The 21,781-nt window shown below is 45.2% G+C and overlaps 1 long non-coding RNA gene across 3 annotated transcripts; it reads right to left on the reverse strand.

Moving 5' to 3' along the window:
• Nucleotides 1-1,191: 1,191 nt before the first annotated feature.
• LOC142564596 (uncharacterized) lies at nucleotides 1,192-21,367 on the reverse strand. Of its 3 annotated transcripts, XR_012824624.1 has the most exons (4): nucleotides 20,802-21,244; nucleotides 14,207-14,406; nucleotides 6,872-6,913; nucleotides 1,192-1,317 (listed from the first exon to the last, which is right to left on the reverse strand). It is a non-coding gene; the product is annotated as an uncharacterized LOC142564596 (long non-coding RNA). The 3 variants fall into 3 exon arrangements; XR_012824625.1 differs by lacking the exons at nucleotides 1,192-1,317; nucleotides 20,802-21,244 and adding an exon at nucleotides 21,312-21,367 and having other exon boundaries at nucleotides 6,746-6,913; XR_012824623.1 differs by lacking the exon at nucleotides 1,192-1,317 and having other exon boundaries at nucleotides 6,746-6,913; nucleotides 20,802-21,239.
• Between the last annotated feature and the right edge of the window lie 414 nt (nucleotides 21,368-21,781).

Here is a 21,781-nt window from a genome sequence, read left to right on the forward strand (position 1 = left end):
TGGAAAAAGAGGTCAAGAAAATTGGCAGCCACGTACAAGGTGACTGAATCTACAGGCAACCAGGAGTCATAAAGAAGAAAGTTAGAGAAGTAGAGATGCTAGATGGGATGCAAAGAATGTAAACAAATACCTTGGAGAGTTACAAATACGGCAAGAAACCAGGAGCATATGTCTGTAAGATTAGGCAAAGATATTGGACGCCGTAGCTTTCGGCCTGAGGGCAAATGTGGTATCTACAAAAAAAAGGCCAAGAAAGACTATACCTATTGTAGTGACATGCCAATATAATGACACAGGGTGTCCCGTAGGGAGTGCCCACCTTCTCGAAGCATTGGGATTCTAAGAAGATGGAAGGATTAACTGGACAGCGGTCGGTATAAGTAGGAGAGGAATGGAGTATTAGTGGAGGAAAATCAGGTAAAAGTTTGATTGAACCGAAGCCAATGTAAATGTAGCTAATACTACGGTAGGTTTTAAATACGAAAGTTAGGATCGATATCACAGAGGCAGAAGGCTAGACACCGATAGATGTAGTAACACCTCACTTTATGGCGCAAGCTAACCATTTGTCCTCGCCCCGTTTCAAAGGGAAGGCCAGTAAACATCATCATGATCATCATCAGCAGTTCTTTGACGTGCCCATATCGCACGAGTATGTCACTTCGCACGCACACATAGAACACTTTCTGGATATATTCAGCACAAAACTAAAACATGATAAAGGCTTCAATGCTTCGTTCTTGGTGATATACTGCCCTTTTTTTTTGCTGCTACAAACTTTATACACATAAATTGTGTTTACGCATAGTACAAACGCCGCCCAGAACTATTTGGTTATCACAGCACGTATCAAATTCACAAACATATATTTATAATTCACAAAGACATATTTCTGTGTTTCTCGCGTGATCCATATGTTTGTACTCCTTATGATTTGTTCACCCCGACGGTGTTCAACAGCAGAAAGAGTTAATAAAATGTTGTTCCGCGTAGTCATTCTAGCATAGGCAAGCTGGTACACTACCATGTACTAAGTGAACTCTTGCAGCTCGCTAAAGCGGAAAACCTGTGGCTTGAAAACAAATAAAGCTTTACATTTTATCGTGGTGACAAAAAAATTCCATTGGTGCTATGATATTTAGTAAAAGTGCTTTCTATTAAGTAGTATTCCCTTTGCACTTGCCGTTGTGAGGTGAGCTTGAATATATTTCTCAACATCTTGGTCTTGTTCGTCCAAACGTTCTGCAAGTGCTTTATCAATTACAACATACAGCTCTAAAGTAAAATAAGGTTGTGGATGTGTCAGAGGCTCCATTCCTGTTACATTTAAAGGAGAAAAAACATAATCAAAACCAGCACAATGAATGTAGAATGTCTTAACCGAATGAATGCGAGCATACAACCTGGTCTTCTCAAGACAAACATCGTAAGCAACCAGCAATAAAAAAATATGCTTGTTGCTTTTGGAACACTGCATCACTATGTGTCCTAATGTTCACTTCAAAGTAGTCCTCTGACTCCTAGAAAAAAATGTGCTTTTATGAACAGATGCTAATTTTATGCCAGCTGGTCATTCGTAAAAGTTATGAAGCGTGCACGTTTTTACTTTTGACATATAAATCACATAGTCTTTTACCTAGTCAAAACTCACCGGCCACAACTACAGGTACATTCTCTTTAACCGTAATATTGACACGTGTACTTGTCTTTATCGGGCGACACGTTTCACCGCCTAACAAATGTTATCGCACAGCGCCGGACGAGCCTGCATGTATCGGAAGTGTCTGGATTGCTATCGATGGTTCCATCCGCTGCCTGTGACCGAACCTTGTGAAAGCTGATTGCATGTGTGCGCGACGCGAATAATGTAGAACTTTGTGGAAGGCACGAGCGTCCCAGCGATTAGTCTGGAACATTCGACGATTGATGTATAAAAGCCGACGGGCTTGACCCGTTGATCAGATTTTCGACGATCGCCGACCGTGTTCGCCGCTATCGTTGTTCTATAATTGTAGCCTGTTTTGTGGGCACAGGCTCGCCCAATAAAAGTTAGTCTTGTCGTTCACAGTATTGCTACTGTGTTCCTCAACATCACCACCACGTGACAATATTGTATATTTATGATGAACGCGTAGCCAAGACGTCACGCATGAAAATAATTCGAAAGCAGCAAAGTGTATTTCTTCAGCTGCTCTATTCTAGAAATATATGACAATAGGTTTTGTTTGTATTAATAACATACATACTTAGCTTTCTTCTGATATACTTTGGTGAACTATGAGCATTATTGAAAAAGCTGCTTGATTGAATGTTCAATTTTTTTCTAAAATGATATAGACGCGAAGCCTATGCAGGTATAAGCACGAACAAATGCCAAAACGTCAAAGCTGTAACACATCGGTTGTGAATTGGAAACATAAAGCCCTGCAACTTGGTGATCTAATGCACACCGCGGTACCACATTATTTATAGAAGCTAAAACTTATTGCCTTTGGTGAATTGAGTCACAGCTTATTTATTAAGGTGCTTTAGAATTCCCTGAAATAATGAGTGCACATACGCATTAATTCTCACGAAAACTGGCGTTTAAAACAGGTGGGTTTATTTCTTTCTTAAGTGATACTAATTGTGATGTAAGCAGGGTTCGGTCTTGTGAAGATGTCTTGTTAGCATGACTTCAACCGAATCACATTGTTTAATATAATTTTCATAACACAATTTCGTATGAAAATAATTCCCAGGGGTAGCATTTATAAAATTTAAATTTTTGTTATGTACGTTTAACCCTTTCTACACTTATTCACAACCGATTTGGATGGGTCTAGGTATACACAGCATAAAATAAAAAATGGAATCAAGTTCACCTTAACTAGGGGTAAAAACAGCTTATCGAAAGCATATTGGTAATTGGCGTCCAGATGAAAGGACCAAATTGCTATTTAGTGTATATATAACAGTGAACTGCATGCAAGTTTACCATGCTAAATGATGACACACACTTAAAAAGTTTTCTCCTTCCTGACGTTTGCGCAATGGAACTTGTCTCAGAATTCAATATAGCGCCATTTTAGCGAACATATTAATCAGGATTCTTTGATATGCCCGTCACAACAGATATCTCTAAAATTGCGATATGGTGGCAGAAGTAATGTCGAGAGGTAGGTTTACATACAGGGCGCTGTCGTGCACCATGTCGTTTGATTATCGGCCATCATTAAAGAAGGCCATGCAGTTTCGGCGAGCTCATCTTCATTATCTTCGTGACAATATTAATGCAACAGAAAGGATAAAGCCTTTGTTTGCGTCGTTCTGTGATTGCCGAATTGCGTTTCAAACTGGAGTGTGTGACGAAAGCCCGTCATGTCAGGATGACTGGGAGCAAAAACTGTAGGGCCATAAGACCTACGAAAAGGATCAATGACTATATCGCACGCCTCCTGGCTCACGAAGCACCTGCTCAGTCTGGACCCGTCAGAAAACAGGCCACAATCACGTACACGTCCCAGGCGTTAGCAAGGCATTTCCGCAGGTGCTACAAGTCATGACGTAGAGGTAGCGCATCTTCCATTCAGGAAAATTAGGCACAAGGTTGCTAAATTCGAGGACCAGCTGGAAAATAACAAGATCTCAGCTGTTTTACACATCGCAATCTGTGCGGATTGCCTACACATCGACATACGTGAGACGGGCAGCACCCAGAATCGACTTCAACAGCGCAGGAAAAACATTATTAAACGCGCAGTGTCGAAAAGCTTACCTGATCACTGCGCAATTATGCCACGCAATATCAACTTCACCGCCAAGGAGAACAATATACTTTCACGCCTTTATCGGGAGTCATTGTTAATCGAAACCATTCCGTCCGCTTTTCATCGCAGTGAGGGAAACGTTCTACCTGTCTATGGCAGATGCCTTGATCATTTCATGCGCCATGAATAAACGCCACGCACTGCAAAGGTTCTCACTCCTTATGAAAAGATCTTGCATGAGGGAGGGGACACGTTAAAACGCATTTAAGTAATTCCGAAACTACAGTTCAGGTCCTTTTTATGACGCTGTAAAGCCGAGGCCTAAAATATGTGCCTAAACGTTAGAAGTCATGGCGTTATCGATGAATAGAACAACAAATTGAGAAATCCTCTGAAATGCACGTGCGTTTAGCAACAGTCATGGGATTGTGTGTTTAAGAAATATCATTTCGATTTTTTAGCCGCCAACGTGGCTCTTATAACAGACTTGAGCTCGTTTAAACAGCAGCTTTGACATGTTTGTGTCATCCCAAGTGTCGACTCAAAGTTTGCAAAAGAAGGTTGCTGAGTGTGGGGAGTACTCTGGTGAAAAGTATACTTCTTGTATAGAAGACGTCCTCAATCTCTTCCTTCGGGTCAACAGCTCCATGGCAGAGAATGACCACTTTCGCCATTCACTCAAAAGCCATTGAACAGTTGCATTCAATGCATTCTAGGGAAGAACCCCATTATTGTGCCCCTAGTCATCCCTACATGCCATTGTACGTGCCAACGGCTGGACGAGCTTCATTTGATTCGCTTGCAGCATGACACGTATGATCCCAGGCCAACCGGTGCTAATGAGCTTCGAGCATTGATGTGTAGCAACATTTTAGTGGACCTGCAATCACAAGCTTAGCCGTGAGCTCTTGGCCTTTATACGTGTTCTAATTGCGACCTGGGTTACATTGTAAGACCTAGCTTTGCTCGCTTGCGTGCAAGCCCCGAGCCCACTGCCCCTACTAGTACACACTTGCTGTTAGGTTCCTTCTGAGACGTCATCTTTGCCGGAAGCGGCGCCGCCACCGCCACCTTGAACTTACGCTTTTCTGGCTTCCCTCATAGTACGAGCCCTACGTTAGCCTAATTATGACGCCTCCCACTCATCTCGAACGTTCTGTTATTACGGCGGCATCCGTGGCCGTACTGTGGGATCTTGCCGACGCCATCAACAATACTAAATACATGCCTAGGATGCTTCCGAACGACGTGAGCTTCCTGACTTTCGACCAGTTACATTTAACTACGTCGAGGAGCTTTGCTTTGAAATAGTGAGTGCAAATGGTGAGCAGGAGAAACGCCGCTTGCATCGCACATTCTTAGCTGATTTATTCCTGATCTCTAGTGTACACCAGACTTCACGTTGTGTAATTTGCACTAACACAAATGCAATAGCCCGATCTTATCGATTTTTTGTAGGCGACTTTATTTTCACGTATTCAAGTCAGTTATGGAGTGCCCTTTAGAATTTGAATCGGTAAAATAGTGTACTTCATGATGTACCCTGCGCCATTATAGGGGCCAATCGCGCTGCAAATCCTAAAATAAGCTGTCGCTTGGAAACAAAAATCACTTGCTTTGAATGAGCAAGGGAACCTTGATACGGGACCGCTAAACCTCCTGAGGGCAAAAGCTGTTTTTCCTATCCAAGATTTCGACATGTGATTTCGGCATTCTTACTGTCATTTCAGAACACACGAGAACGGCAAGTTCTACGTGTTGAGATCTCTGTTACACGTTCGTGCATGAGCGCAGTGACGTGGTTGGATTTCATATTTAGCGGGCTGTCTATAAATGCCGAAAAACATCAACACATGGCATGCACGTTGCAAGAAATTTTGGATCTGTAGTTTCAGAATCCACTCTACAACGTAATGAAATCCACATTTACGGCATTCGCTTGTAAAGATTATGCAGAAGGATCAGCTTCGAGCAGCAAATGCTGTAGGTTCGATAAAAATAAGTAAGCTCACATACAGCTGTGCTTGCTTTTTAGAGCACTTCCCCAACTTTTATGATGAATAGATTAATGACATCCCGCAGCTGAGATAAAACTACAACGTGGACCTCATGGCAGGACGCTTCTTAGTCGAATTGCGTCCTAAGGAAAGTAGTCTGTTTGTTCTTTAAATATACACAAATCAAGATGGCACTGTGCCTTGCAAATTACAATGAGCAATAAATAAAGGTGTCATCCACCCTTATATAGCCTCACACTGCAAAGAAATCCAATACCCGTGTCCTTTGGAGCTTTGTAGTTCTTCGAGTGAAACCTAAAGGGGTTTCTCAGAAAGAAAGCTTCGCAGTCCAAAAATCCTACCAGGACCATTTTTTTTCTAAACAGCGAAGCTTCCTTTTTCAAAAAACCTTTTGGGCTTTACGTGTAGCTTCGTGCTACATCGGGCGAAAGCCACATGATTCTCAGAAAGGTAGCTTCCCAGCTATAAAGAAATTTGTCGTCAACGAATTTTCCTTCAACTACTAAGCTTCCGTTTTGACGAATTTGAATGGGTTAAATTTGTGACTTTGTGCTAAATGGGGTGAAAGCTGTACAGGATTCTCAGAAAGGAAGCTTGTCTATTTCGAAAATCCCGCCACGGTTGCTCAGGGGCTATGGTGTTGGGATGCTCGAATCCCGGCCATGGCGGCCACATTTCAATAGGGGCGAAATGCGAAAACACCCGTGGTACTTAGATTTAGGTGTACGTTAAAGAACCGCAGGTGGTCTAAGTATGCGGAGTCTTCCAGTACGGTGTGCCTTTTAATCAGAAAGTAATTTTGGCACGTAAAACCTCATAATTTAAATAATTAAATTTCGAAAAGAAAATTGTCTAAGACAAACCTTTCCTCATGTCGAAGCGTGCTTTCTAAGAAACCAGTATGAGTTTCCTCTGTAGCTGCGTGCAAATTTGTGTTTGTGACAATTTTGTCTATGCTTACTTTTCCGGCGCCTTCCCGCATTCCGCAGAACTGGTTTGCCACAGCGAAATGATGGCTTAATGTAATATTTCGTTTGGTTGTCTTAAAACGGACGAGGTAGAGTTTATTTCTCTAATCACTATAGCATGCCCTGCAGAACTCACCACCTTTGCTTTCTCCTGATTTCGATGATGCTCGGCAAAGCACTGGAAGAAAAAGTCATTTGAGGTAGCGGTAAAATTGTCAGCGATCAGCTCACGCAAGTGGAAAGAAGCATGTGGTATCTGACGTAATACGCCACAATCATGTCACGTTCTTTGCGACTCTTGTCGCAACTATTTAGACGATCTCGTAAGTCACACCTGCAGCGCTACACGTGCGTGCAGCTGTGGTGTGAGTTAGGCCGGTGACGGAGCTTGACTGTGGTTATACGGTATAGAAGTTGGTTCTGTTTATCTTTTTTTTTTAAATCGGCATGATTAAGACATACACACATAGTCCAATGGATATACGTACTGAAGCTGGTGTGCTTCTATGCGTTTTATTTCTCACGCAACTACTATGTGGTCCATAGCACCAGCAACAACGATAACGTCCAAGGAGGGCAGTTGCATTGTCGGGTGTGTAAACTTTTTAATAGTGTCCGAGAGTGATGCCGCCTTAAAAACATTCTCAGCATTTTTCTTTCTTGCAGAAAATGTACAATGGTTACAATGTTAGAAGAAAATTTTATAATAAGGTACCTGTCTGTGAGTAATGAAAATAGATGACTGATTCCACCGTACTACCGAAAATCTACACTTTTCTCGTGCGCTCACATATAAGGAGTCCTGGGAAGCATAGTTTGTGAACGGACGCACTCAAGCAGATAAAGATACTGCATGTTGCCATTGGCTCGAGAAGAAAATCTCATATGCCATGAGCGCGTATACAATAGAACTGTGTAAGGGGATATTCACCAATATTTTCTAACTGTACCCTTAAGAAGAATGGTCGCTGACCACTTCCCAATGTCTTTTATTGTACCTCTTCTAACTTGAATACCTTAAAAAAACATGGCTCTGTCGTTTTTTTATTTGAGCTTTCACAACTAATACGTCGGTAAATGCAAGATGCTACAAATGCCGATGTGCGAGTACTCCCAAATAATGACGCCTACAAGATGGTTAAATGCTGAGGTTAGAAACATGTTTCGCGTAGGCGATGTTAGGTTTGCTTGACTGTTCCAATATTTTTCACATGGACAGTCATATTTTTGATTGCACAAGATGTGGCTAAGTACCCTGAATACTGTATTATTTGTAAATTAAAACAGGGACACTGTGTCAAACGTGGGAAATATGATGTCTGTCTAAATCAAACAATCGAATACCACAGGAAACTCTATATTCGACAAATGAAGAGCCACTTTGCCTGCCTGGAAACAGCTGACATGATGGTTGATCGACGTTTGTATATAAGTTGAGACACACAAAGTTTAAAACGAAGTTTAGCTGTTCTGTAATCATAAGTGCAAATTAACGTCATTGAAAGTGTAAAGTTCAAATTTTTAGGTATTTCAATAAATTAGAACGCGCAGAATGAAGCCGAGAAGCACTTAGGTGGGTGTGGAGGAGAGCTCATTGGTAAACATGTACGGCAAAAAAAATAATGGTGCTAAAGAGATGGAATCATCGGACGAAGACTAGGAAAGCGCTCTTCTTCTATTCCTGTTTCTAGTCCGTGTCGTTATCGCTGTTTTCTACGAAGTAAGCACACACTTCGAGTTCCGGTTAGGGTAACATTTCGAAGATGTTATTCCCACGTTATACGTCTTCTGAAGGGCCTTCGTGCAATTATAGTCCCGAACGTTTACATGGTACTACTACATGCTACTGCAGAACGCTGTGCAATGACACTGCACCGATAATGAGATTTGCATCCTTCGGATGCATGGCTAACTTTTGTGTAACTTTCTATTGGCGTATCCAGCCTCCCTCGCGCCAATCGTCTCACCGGGTAGTTCATGGCCTAAAGTGCAGAGAATCGGATTGCTAACCCGAGCGAACGTGCACGCTAAGCTGAGCAAACTAACCATTGAAAAAAAAATGGGACAGTAGGTTTGTTGCACTGACAGTTGGCCGCCGCTCTTCTATAAACCTAGTTCACTCAAACGTGGGTCACTGGAGGCATGTGACATGTGCCGCTCCTTAATAAAATAAATGGTAAGCGACTCTAGTGTTTGAATTAGGTGTCTTTTAGAGGCACTCGAGCCTCCGCGCTTGCTCTTCTTTAGGCTAAGAGAGTGAACGTGTTTTCCTTGGCACGATATGCGGGCGAGGAGCGAGTGAGGGCGACGAGGAAGAGTAGCGTGCGCCATCTGGTGGGGCGTAGCTCCCTAGCGAGCGGCACACGAAGCGCACCTTACGGTGCTGACGTCAGAGCATTAGCGAACACGCTCTCAAAGCTGTTGCGAGCAAGCGAGCGAGCAGATGAACGCCGCAAGAAAAGAGGCGAGAAAGGTGGGACTGACGTCACCACCCACCTTCTAGGCATATGTTCAGTGTGTGCCAGGCAGCTGTTTTCTATTAATTAGCCGGTGAAATACCATGCCACCTTCCTGTGTCTGACGTCATTAACGACGTCATTACTCACAGTTTCTACCCGCGGGGTTCCAAGAATTTCTCCCGTCGTGCTCACGTGGCGGGTCTCTCGCGTCTAAGATTCTGTGCTTTGGTGTGGGGTAAATAGGAGCTTTTAATTAATTTCAGTTATTCCAGACACTTCAGTAACTCAACATGTAACTTATGCTGTCATATCATATCTATAGCGTAACGCATCAATTTCACACTTTACTATTTTTTTCTGATTTCTTTTTGAGTTTTGTCCCCAGTCGTCTGTTAAGATGAAACGAAGGTGCCGTGCAAGAAACAGGAGCTTAAATCAATCCTCCTGCTACCAAGAAAAAAAGTTTGATAATGCCGTCAGCGCTGTGCAGAATTCAGTATGCCTCGTATGTATTCATATCACACTGTCTTAATACATACTCTGACATGTGCCACGCTAGATGGCGCAGTGTGTGCAGTGGGACGCGCGTGTGGACAACCCGGATGTATGAACCTCTTTATACATGGCGCGTTTCAGCGATGGCAATACGGTGTGTCACTGCATCGCCTCCATATGGATTACGTAGAATAACGTGTATATTTATCCTGAGATGCTGTTTAAGCTTTCTTCTAGATTCGCATAAAATAAACACTTTCTGGTTTACTCTGTGTGGAATTGTAGAAGTTGAATTGTGTCATTACAGAGGCCCAACTTTAATCACGTTACACTGCCATTTATTCTGCTAGAAACTGACACTCCTTGTGCGGCAAGCAGCTTGCGCTTGCATGATTCACAAATTCGGATGGCGTTTTTTTTCTTGACTGTGTATTCCCCTTTGTTCTGGGAGGTTCATTACCAAAACAAATCACGTACGTGGTGGTGTCTCAGGCACAATAACTTAATTTATTTCGAAATTATGCCTATATTTTTAATGTGTACTCAGAGCCCTCCTAGCATATCTACAGCAAAACTAAATGTGTTCATGTTAAATAATGCTATGTTATACAGGGTGTCCTCAAAATCCCTTACTCACCACTGCCTGTCCCTTCGCAGCGTAATAACTACTGCGGCAGGAGAACAATCGTAAAGCCAAGCATTCCTTCCACCCCTTCCGGGTTTTCCTGACAGTATATGATGGGTGCTCGTGCTGTCTTGGTTTATAGCCTAATCTCGCGGATCGCACACATTTCACTGGAGAAGCTGCCAAGCTTCTGGAAGAAACAGCAAGGCTTATGCTGCTCATGCAGCTTGGAAAAATAATGCGAACAGGCCTATCTTTATTCTCATCCTTTCGCGGTTTCTGAGCTGCTTTTCCCAGTTGCATACACAGGAAGCAGTGGTTCCATACGAAAAAGTTCTTTTTGCTTACATAGGGAAGTGGACAGAAAGAAATACTGAATCACACACTGGTTAAACACAAAAATTACAAGAAGAATGGTTTAGCAATGAGAACCAACGTGTCAAGTGCAACATACGCTCACCCAGGCCAAAAAACGTCTTGCTAACAACGTTCTTAAAGCAAGAAAATTACCTCCGCAGAGAAAAAGAAACACCTTGCTACACGAATGAGGCGGCACGTGGAAAAGCGCGGTGGCGTTGGCGTTACCAGTGACCACCACAGCATCAATAACTCCATGGAAACGAAATGCGTGGACGTAACCCCGTAGAGGTATGATAACCTGTCTACCTTAGAGGTAACGTGGAAACGCAAATCGCAGCGCTGCCTGGCGGGTGCTCGGACCCTCACTTGCTCGGCCGCGAAACGGCTCGAGTGTCCGCTCTTTACGTATGTTTCTCTATGCGTATACTCCTATTGTGGAAACGTCAACTGCCTCTTCGAGATGATGGCCGCGGTCACCGCACTGCACAGAACAGGTGCGCACACGCGTGGGCGCCTTTTTCTTTTTCACGTCACATACGCCACAATAAAACCAGCAAATCTATAGCATATCATTAGACGATCCACGCGATCCTCACTTCACATTGATTGTAGGATGTGCACTCGATCTGCTTAAAGCTTTTTTTTTTAGTTGTCGTCGGCTAATAACTGCATTGTTTAGCCAGGCATGACGGCGATGGAGTGCTTGCTTTGTCGCTGCCGGGAGTACGGTCATTGCTGCTCACATCACGCATATTCATGTCTGTTTCATACTATTTTTTGTAATTGTTCTTCCACTGTCACACCGCTTTTACCTAAATTTGAGACGACCAGCAAAAAAACGGCTAATAAAACTTCGGGAACAACTCATTTACGATGACAATGCAAGTGGACGTAAATGCGGTTACAATTCAAGCAATGGTGACGTATTGCACTGCCAAGGAATCATGTATGAAGAGTTTATTGCAGTTGGGCAGTTCTCTAGTTTTGTCCTTAACTTCCTGTGAATTCCGGTTGCACCTTAAGTTAGGTGTGACCATATTTTGTAACACGTGGTCAGTGACACCAGGAGACCATACCCATTGGCACATTTCCACGAGAACGGACCACATACTAAAGTGCAGAACCTTTCAGGTCGGTATACATTCTTTTACGGAACAATCATCACGATCCTCACACACTTTTTTGTGTGGGATAGTTGGATAGTTAGATAGGCGGAAAGAAAAAGTGGTCAGATATTGCCACGAACACTTCTCACAGTGAAAGTAACCACGCTGTTCTGTTACCTGATATTATTTTTGTGTCTTCATTACCATGTCTTTCTTCCATTTCGCACCCTACGCTTATATGCTTGCCACTACGGTTTTCCATAATTTTGGGGCACTTACTAAGTGAAGCCATTTCAGCTTAATTGTCCGTGCCGAAAACATTGGCAAGGTAGTGAATAAAGATTGAATGAATAATTATGAGCAGCATGCGCCCACTGTTTCAGCTCTGCGACTGGCAATGATGCTTCCTTTATGAAGGTTGGGATCCTGTGGATGAGTGCATTGATTTAAGCCTCCAGTGAAACGGTCGAGGTGGATAAGTATACGGCCATGCGACAAGCTCATAATGCAAAAATGGTTCTTTTCGTTTCGCAGCCAGTAGTCTATATCATAACTGCGAATCAGATTCGTATGCTAAACAAAGCTTACAGTTAAATCAATAATAATGTTATATTATACCACAATTGGAACTGGCGTAACCAAGCCCTTTATTTCAAGAGGCAACTTATAGAGGCTTCTAAGTTTTCGATGATGTCATGTCACTAGCAGGTAAAGTCAAATCAGCTGATAATTATTAAAACAGAATTGGTACGTACGCGTTCGAAGTCCTTCAGAAGATGCTTGTGAGGATCAACAAAGCAGACTCTATTTAAACCGAACACTTTTGTTAAATAAAGACTCAATTCCATAACCCATGATTGTTTTCACAAAAAGCATGGCTCAACCTTAGAAGATCACGACGCTATTTCTATTTAGTTCGAATTTTCTCAGTTGCTTTGCGTTTGTTCCACAACGTGCCAGATCTGTTATTACGTTTTTTATGAAGCGTATCTATTATAACAGCGGCAAAGGTAATCACACACATAGAAGTACAAATGTTCTTCTTGTCTATGTTTGCCTGTACTTGTCCATATCAGCCAATAATAAACTAATGTGATATAAAGAAAGCATGAGGAGATTGGGAACGGATCTCATTTCTTTAGATAAAAATCTCATTTTCTCCTCCAGCTGAGACATAAAAATCATTGTCCCATACATACTTCTGCTCATTAGAAATAAAACTTCAGTATAAAACTATGGCCAGTACAGCAAAGCATGAACAAAATGCAAATGAAACGAGGTAAGCATATTTAGCGCCAGCAAACAAGGACGGAAGGGAGACGACAACACAATGCGCCAATTTCAACAACTTGATTTTCAGGAAGTACACCTATATAAACCATGCACAGTGGCGTCACCTTATCCAAATCTTACCCATCCCAAAAAGCCGTCTCCTTATCTAACAGGTCGATTGAAGGGGCACTAACACATGTGTCTCTATTCCGCCAGATAGCCTGCGCTTCAATGATCTCTCGCACATCTTTTTCTTTGTGCTTCGCAAGAACCCGGCAGGATTCATACACCGGCGCACAGCCGCATTCTTGACAGTGGGTAGACAGATGACCGTATTGCTTATTTTTCACAGTTTGGCAATGTTCCCGTAGTCGGTCATTAAGACATCTCCCTGTCTGTCCGATGTATTTTTTCCCACAGGACAGCGGAAGCTCATATACAACACAATCTACGCATCCCACTGGCGCTTTTCGATGATTCGTAGAGCACCCGGCAGCTGGCTTACGGTACGGGTCTGTCAATCGACATATTTTTGCCAGCTTTTCTGGTGCGGAAAAAACCACTTTTTTATGTCGATATATGTCGATTGACAGACCCGTACCGTAAGCCAGCTGCCGGGTGCTCTACGAATCATCGAAAAGCGCCAGTGGGATGCGTAGATTGTGTTGTATATGAGCTTCCGCTGTCCTGTGGGAAAAAATACATCGGACAGACAGGGAGATGTCTTAATGACCGACTACGGGAACATTGCCAAACTGTGAAAAATAAGCAATACGGTCATCTGTCTACCCACTGTCAAGAATGCGGCTGTGCGCCGGTGTATGAATCCTGCCGGGTTCTTGCGAAGCACAAAGAAAAAGATGTGCGAGAGATCATTGAAGCGCAGGCTATCTGGCGGAATAGAGACACGTGTGTTAGTGCCCCTTCAATCGACTTGTTAGATAAGGAGACGGCTTTTTTGGATGGGTACGATTTGGATAAGGTGGCGCCACTGTGCATGGTTTATATAGGTGTACTTCCTGAAAATCAAGTTGTTGAAGTTAGCGCATTGTGTTGTCGTCTCCCTTCCGTCCTTGTTTGCTGGCGCTAAATATGCTTTCAATTTACCAACACGCCCAACAAATGGCAATGGAAACGAGGTAAATGTTATTTACCAAAGATGATGTTCCAATAACAAAGCTTCAGTAGAAGCCTTCCCATGTTCAAGCGACTGCTAAAAAGTAACGAAAAGTAAGCCGTTGTAATGATCTGGCTTAATAATTTTCCACGCAGTGGCGCATTCGGTTATGTGAAGCCAGGAAGACAAGGAAGTGGCGATCCAAGCATTGGTCACATAGACGATCATGTGTGTCACCTGTATGGGTTCAGGTAAAATGAACTTACTAAGGTTCTGTAGCGTTATTCATTCATCGTAAATGATATATTTACCAGACTGCTGAAAAAATAATAATTGGAAATCAAGGCACATGAGTGTTGCGCATAAGAAACAAACTAGCACTCAACAGAATGTCCTTGTTGATCAACTTTAAGTCTACAAAAATCTCAAGCGCGTTCATTCTGCAATTCACGCAGCTTATACTTGGCAATCGGAGGCACCTTCCTTAATACTTTTTTTTCATCCGCCCGAAACATCCCTGGCAAACTTATATCAAATGAGTTGCGATGAGGAAATGGGGTTGACATTTTTCGTAGGACGTTTCCTGTTTTTATTTCATTTTAAATGAAATAATTTGCAACATTGCTGCAGGATACAACAAAAAATGATCGAATAGCCTGAAAGAACCTGGAATTCCTACACCCAAGTCTGCATGAGGCTAGTTGCAACACGAAAAAAACATTACACTGCATTTACATGGCTCACGTACAGACAAAGCACACTTGTGTAAGCCACTTGTCATAAACTTAAGGAAGCGATATTTCCGATAAACAGCAAAGTGAAACAAACAATCAGAAAGATTTCATACAAACGTTGATGGCTTTATAGTAAAGATGTTATTACCTGTAACGCTTTGCGTAGTTCCTTGAATGAAACTTGTGAGATGTCACAGAGCTGTTTACTAATTGCATTTAGTAATGTAGTTCGCCAGAACTGTAGCATCTGCTTGCCAAATCGTTCGCACTACTGAACATTTGTGTTGCACTGCTGTGGGTGCAGTCAATAATGGCAAAGTGAGAATCCTACGATGAGGCATATTGGTTAACGAAAGCATTTAAATAAAAGCGATTCAATAGATTTTTCCCTTTTTGAAAGTGAGTTCCTAAATTACCAGAAAAAACGGGGCTTACCTTATATAGCTATGTCCATTGGCGGCTATTCAAGCAGGTAAGCATTTATATAGAAACAAAAAAGGGGACATGCAAGCTACCTTTACAATTTCTGATAACCTCCATCTTGGGTGTTCTTGACAGGCGAGCACTTGATGTAAAGGCGATGTGCTAATAAATATGTAACAAGGTAGACTCAGCGTACGTGACTTGTATGCTGAATAGTCGACATAGAAGAACGATATTCGGAGAAAATTGGAAAGGTTATATTAAATTTCTGTCGCAAGATTGCAATGACGACGTAATGTTAACATATTTTGTGTGACGACTTCCTTACGCTGTAGAATACGTTCGATACTCGTGAAATTGCTAAAAGGAGGTATCCTGAATAAAAGGCAGTGCAGCTGGACATGACCTACTATATTTCACGAAAACACTTCTTCGGTTGTGTAGATGCGGGATCGAGCGATACCTTTCGGTACAGCGGAAGGTAAAAGCTTCACGTTGTCATAGTTGCCCAAATGTGTTGTTTAAGGTGCATTTCTTGCTCTTGCATACATCTAGCAGTCATCATCAGCTTCCTCGGCCGCCTTCTGTATGCGGCGCTGTCCAGCGCGTGTGACACGTGCCTCGAGAAAGAGGCACGGTGCACACAGAGTGGTGTCTCTTACTATTCGAAGAGACAGCTTCTTTGCCAACATAGCAATGACCCTGCCGGCTAAGTACGGGTCCTACGTGCGTTTCGGAATTGGAATTTGGATTGCTTCTTTCTCAGTGGGCGGAATGTACCCAATAAATCATGTGGTGTTGAAAAGTCACGGCGCTATTGTCCTTTAGGTTTATCGGTATAAGGTTTTGTTTATGTCATGAACTATTCGCTCGATCCCTGGAGCGTATTTATTGCAGCCATTTCGAGTAGACCGAAGGCCGTTCCTGAAAGTCAGTCGTGTCAAATGGACGGATGTATGGTTCATTCCTTGTGCTTTTTAGATCAAGGGCAATCATTCGGCTTCTCGTTGATTCCTCTAGAATGCGTCAGAGTTGTGGGGTAAACAGCAAAACTATTCGAAATGTGCGTCTTAATAATTGGCTTCAGCCTCCACTCCTACGCATGGGCGCGCCCTGCATTTCAGTGGTCACGAATGGTGGTGCTGTTGAAAAACTTTTAGTGGACGTACAAAACGTGCTAGGAAGTGTGCTCGGGACGACCCTGAAGGCGCCGCCCCTAACAAACACTAGGTGCAGTCCATAGTACGGGACCCCAGTAGCGGTCGCCGCTGCTTGAGCGCGCTGAACTGGGGCCTTTTTGTTTCGTAGGTCTGAGCAGTCAAGCAGGGCAGCCTCCCAGTCCTCCAGGGTAGAGTTGAGTAAGGGGGGCAAAGCATGGTTCGATGGGCAAACCCACACCATGTGGTTGAGGTCCGAGGACTTTTCCGCACAGTACGGGAAAGCTCCGGTAAAGGCGGATCGAAATGCTTGAGACCCGCCTGGCACAGCATAGTGTTGGTAAAAAGGCGGAGCAGGAGGCACTCCTCCTCCTTTTTGAGGCCTCTACGCAGGCGGGGGTAGAGTTCGTGGCCAGATTAATAGGCTGTTATTCCTGTAACCGAGTAGATTGGGTTAAGGGTGGAGTCCTGATTGGCGGGGTCAGAGAAGAAGGGAGCCCAGTGAGAAAGCGCGCGACCACATTCAACATAAGGGGGGAGAGGACAGCACCCTGTGCTGTACCTCTGGAACCTAAATTGTCTGGGCCGTGTTCGCTGTCCTATATGCGCAAGTATGCATGTCTCTGTGTTAGAAGTGGTAAGACGTACCTAAAAGCATTACGCCAGCATTTGGTATAAGAGAGATGAGTTAAAATGATTTCATGAGTGACCTTGTTGAATGCTACCTTAAGACCCAAGGCCAGGACCACCTTGTCGTTATGGGAACCTATTATGGGGTCTAGGACTTCCCACTGATGTCGGAGGAGAACATCCTGTGCGGATGTGTGTGGGTGAAACCCCAACATGGTGTCGGCAAATGTGTTGTGGTCTTCCATGAAAGTAGACATCCGGACCCGCACCATCATCTCCATTAACTTGCGCACACAAGAGGTCACAAAGGTGGGGCTGAGATGGTCCGTATTCATGGCTTTGCCAGGTTTGGGAATAAAGGTGACAAGTGCTGTTTTCCAATCAATAGGGAAAGGCTATTAATGTGGGAAAAGTCAAATAGAAGTGAAGTATGCCAATAGTGAATTGCAAGTCGACTCCGGCAGGTTTTCCATGAGTTTGACTGTAATTTTGTCCCATCCAGGTGAAGTGTCACATTTCATTTTTTCCAGGGCTGCCTTCAGATCGTGCAGCTGGAAATGTTAATTCAGCTCGGCAGTCTCAGAGCCTGCATATGAGTGTGCCGACCCTCGGGCATCCTGGGTGGTGAAGAGGTATTTGTCCCTGAGCTTGTGCGCTACCTGAGCTGTGTTACCAGCAAAGCCACGGATGGCGCGCTGCAAGTGTTTCTGCGTTTCAGTGCGAGTTTGCGGGAATCAATAAGGGCGCGACAGAGACGCCATGTGTTTCAGCTGTACATTCGTCGTGCAGCTGTATTGAAGCGGCTAAACCAGATAGAGTCGACGAGTTGCACGCTATTCTCTGCCGCCTTCTGGGTAAGCTTTCCTGTGCGAGATTTGGATTTCTTTTATGCTTTTGCTGGCGCAAGCGGCGCACGAGGACGTGCCAGGACTCGCAAAGGTGGAGGACGTGGTTATCCAAATCCGTGACCGCCTCTATGAGCTGGATTTGTGTTTGCGCAGAACGCAAGGTACCAACCAATTGCTAGGACCAACCCTCGTAGCCTTGCATGTTTACGGAAACAGTGTCCTGCCAATTTGACCCGAATTTCGTCCAGTCTGAGATGTGGGCTTGTTTGATGGGTGGTGCCATGGGGTGTGTGTGAATGGCCGTGTTGATGAGGCAGTGGTCACGCCCGAGGGTTTCTTCAGTATTGACTCAGTCGGCAAACTGAATATTGTGTGTAAAGATCAAATCCGGACAAGCGTCACTGATCAGGGAGTTGCCAATCCATTGTTGGTGGACATGGTCAGTGTGAAGAGTCAAGCTCAGCGTGGACATAAGCTCCGCCAACTTGCAGCTCCGCTTTACATCACGGTGGTACCCCCAGACCCGACTGCGTGCGTTGAAGTCATCCACAATCAGGAGGGGTTTTCGCGAGGAAACGCTCTGTGCACGACTGAAGAGGTCCGCGAATGAGACGTTTTAGAGTTTGGGGGAACCATATACGTTGAGAATGTGAATGGGTGGGTCCTGTTTCCGGAGCGGCAGGAGAATCACCATCACGTAGGAACGGTCGATTTGGAGGTGAAGATCGACATGGTTAGTTTATAATATCGATGGACGCAGAGACAAGACGTGGGGTGCTGTTGTAACGTGGAATAATTTATAAGGGGGAGCCCTTCCCTTGCTCTTGAACGGCAGCAACCGCGGGCAGATGCTTAAATGTTCTGAGAAAAAGTCGAAGGTCCGGTCTCTTTGTGTGAGAGCGGAGGCCCTGACAGTTCCACTGGGTCATGTTGGTAGGGGAGGCAGATTCGGAGGGGGCAGAACGCCTAACTTAGGCGGTTCCCGCCATGATTAGGTTGAGCGTTAAGAATGAGTGGAGTTGCGCCAGAGCCAGTAGGCATAACCAGATGTTTGATTTCTAGGTCTGCCAGGGTGCAGTCTTCATAATCGTCAATGTCGACGATCTGACGCGAATATTTGGAGGGGCGGCCAGATACGTCCGTAAGGGAAAGCGCTTTGCGCAGCGTATGGAACTGCACAACGACGGCTTGGTTTACAATAGTTGTGAACAGGTCATCAATTTTTGCGAGCATCTAGGCCATTGAGGTGCCATTCAGGACCACAATTTTTGCGCTGAGGCACGCCTCCATGTCCTAAAAAAGGTGGTAATCTCATTATCTATGGACATCGTATTGGAGGCGGAAGGGGAGATGGCAACAGACGGTGAGGTGGAGAGTTGAGCCTCAACGCTCGCAATTTTAACGCGGAGAGACTCTATGTGCTTGCGAATTTCTTCAGCAATAAGAATAGGAGAGAGAATTGGGGAGGAGAGGCGACCCCACCGTGACCGCTCACTTGTTTGCCAGAGTTCACGGCGTTCGCCCAGGTACCGATTTCCGCGTGGTGGTGCTGCTGTCGCTGTTGGCCGCGTTTGCCCTTGTCGTGTGGTGGCGGTTGCTGCGCCGCTTGACCGTTGGCGTCACTTCCACGTGGTCGCACCTGCTACCTTGTGACGTCGATTTGTGGTTTTCAGCCGCGCCAGAACGCCGCGTGATGACGTGTCCTCCTCGATTTGGGGAGGCCGCCCTACAGAGGTGAGGCCATCTTGGTTTGTCTGCACTTGGCCGTACATTCGCACGAGTAAGTGGCGTAGCTTCCTCCACAGACCTCGCACTTAAAGTCGCGCTCTTGAGGGGTCCGCACACCCTCCAGTAACTCGGCCTGCTTTACACACAGGGCGCAATTTGCACTGTCAGGGTTGGGACCCAAATCAATCAGCCGGCATCCAATGGTGCCACACAATCCGCAGGCCGGGATTGTCCGGTAATAGGTAATAAAGAAGGTGATTTCTGAGCTGCTATGAATGTAGCGAGGCTTGACTCTGCCATCAAAGGTCAGTCTAGCCTTGTTGGATGTGCCGCATTTGCGGATATCCATGAGTTCTCTTGCGCGCTACTGCATAACCTAGCGTAGGGTGTCTGTCGTCTCGTGGTTGGCGGTCATGACGACGCCGTGGCAGACGTCCTCGCCATGTTGCTTCAGCTTGCCGTGGGCGGCCATCTTGCCGTTGTCGGTATGTAGCTTAAAGTGGTCAAGCAGCTGGTCCGTCGACTCGGCCTCCTGCAGGCTAGTGACGATGAGGTTCTGCTCCTGCGAGAGAAGCAGGCTCAGGATCGCCGCCTTTTGCACCCCGAGGAGAGTGACGAAGGCCGCGCCGAGCACGCCACGTTGAAAGAAGCCTCGGAACGCCACTGGCTCACGAGTCTTGATGATGACAACGAAGTCATCTGGGTGTGGTTGAGGCAGAGGCTTAGGCTTCCACGTCGTTGAAGGCTTGCTGCGCTACGCGCCGGATCCTTGTGCCGCGCGCCTGACGGATCCTGTGTGGGTTGAAGGTGATTTGCCACCGGGCGGTGCCGATGGAGCCGCCATTGTAGCTTTGCACATGGTGCGGCGCTCAACCAAGAGAAAGAGTTCATTGCGGATGGAGTCCACTGCCATAGATTGCTGACCCTCGTAGACCGGGATACTCGCCTACGCCCTCGCGTCGGGATCGTAACCGTGTTGAGCAGAGAGATCCGCCATCTTGCAAGCCAAGCGGCTCGCTCTCGCCCGCGCGCCGGTTTAGCAGTTGGACCTACTATCAGCGCCGCGAGGCCGGAACGGAAAATCGCTATACGTTTGCGAAAAATGGGCCTACCTGGATAAGACTGATTTCCTCTATCGCAGGACAGCTTTAGCAGTTCGTTGGAAGCAAAATTGATGGCTTTCCAGGAAATTCGCCGTGGCTCTCGTCAATAATTGACGGAGCCGATCCACCGCGCTACGCAAGAGGCAAACGCCAACTGCGTTCCCGCCACGCGCAGGCTTCCCCGCTAGGCCGTGACATGGCGCTGAGTGTTCTTAGCGAAGCGAGAAAGAGGAATCCTGCTGCAGGAAACTCTTCATACATAGGCCGCTTCGGCAGTGACAATATGGTTTGTCCCTATATTGATCCAATGCTGAACACATCACTGTCGACTGTCAGCGTCGAATGGGTACGGCTGTCTTTCTAGCGTTTTCCCTCCATTAAAATTTCACCACTGTGGTTGGGCTTGACCTAACCAGCTGCTGCTCAGCAACGCAACCCCATAGCAATTAAGCTCACGTAGACAGTTTGTCGCAGTCTCTAGATTCTAAGAGAACTTTTGTCTCCGAAAGAAGTACTTACTTGTGCAGCTGAAAGCAGGATAATGGCTTGCAGGTTGGCACACAGCTGCATCCTTCAAACGGCAGTGTAGGAATGCAAATTTTCCATTGCAAGTGGGAGAGCTGGATGTGAAAAGGCCCTAAATGCGTCAAAGACGCTCTGGAACAGCTGTAACGGCTAACAGACACACCTAATGAGTACATTTTGACACGCAGCATTCTTGCAAGGATGCGCGGGGTATTGTGTATTAGCAGATTAGTGTCCTGTTGCTGAATTCGCTCTTGAACTTCACATCCCATGTGGATGCCCAAGATTCAGAGAAAAACATCGCCTGAGTGAGCCCCTTCGTGGTTTTATGCAACAAGATAAGGCAGCAAAGCGTCATCGCGTAATCGATTCTCCTCATCTCCTCATCAAAGCTCATCAATTTTGTCCAGTTGGGGTCCTTTAACGTCCACGCAATATACGACCTTCTCCCCTTTCGCCACGAT

The sequence above is a fragment of the Dermacentor variabilis genome, chromosome 11 (assembly GCF_050947875.1).
Source record: "Dermacentor variabilis isolate Ectoservices chromosome 11, ASM5094787v1, whole genome shotgun sequence".
NCBI lineage: Eukaryota > Metazoa > Arthropoda > Arachnida > Ixodida > Ixodidae > Dermacentor > Dermacentor variabilis.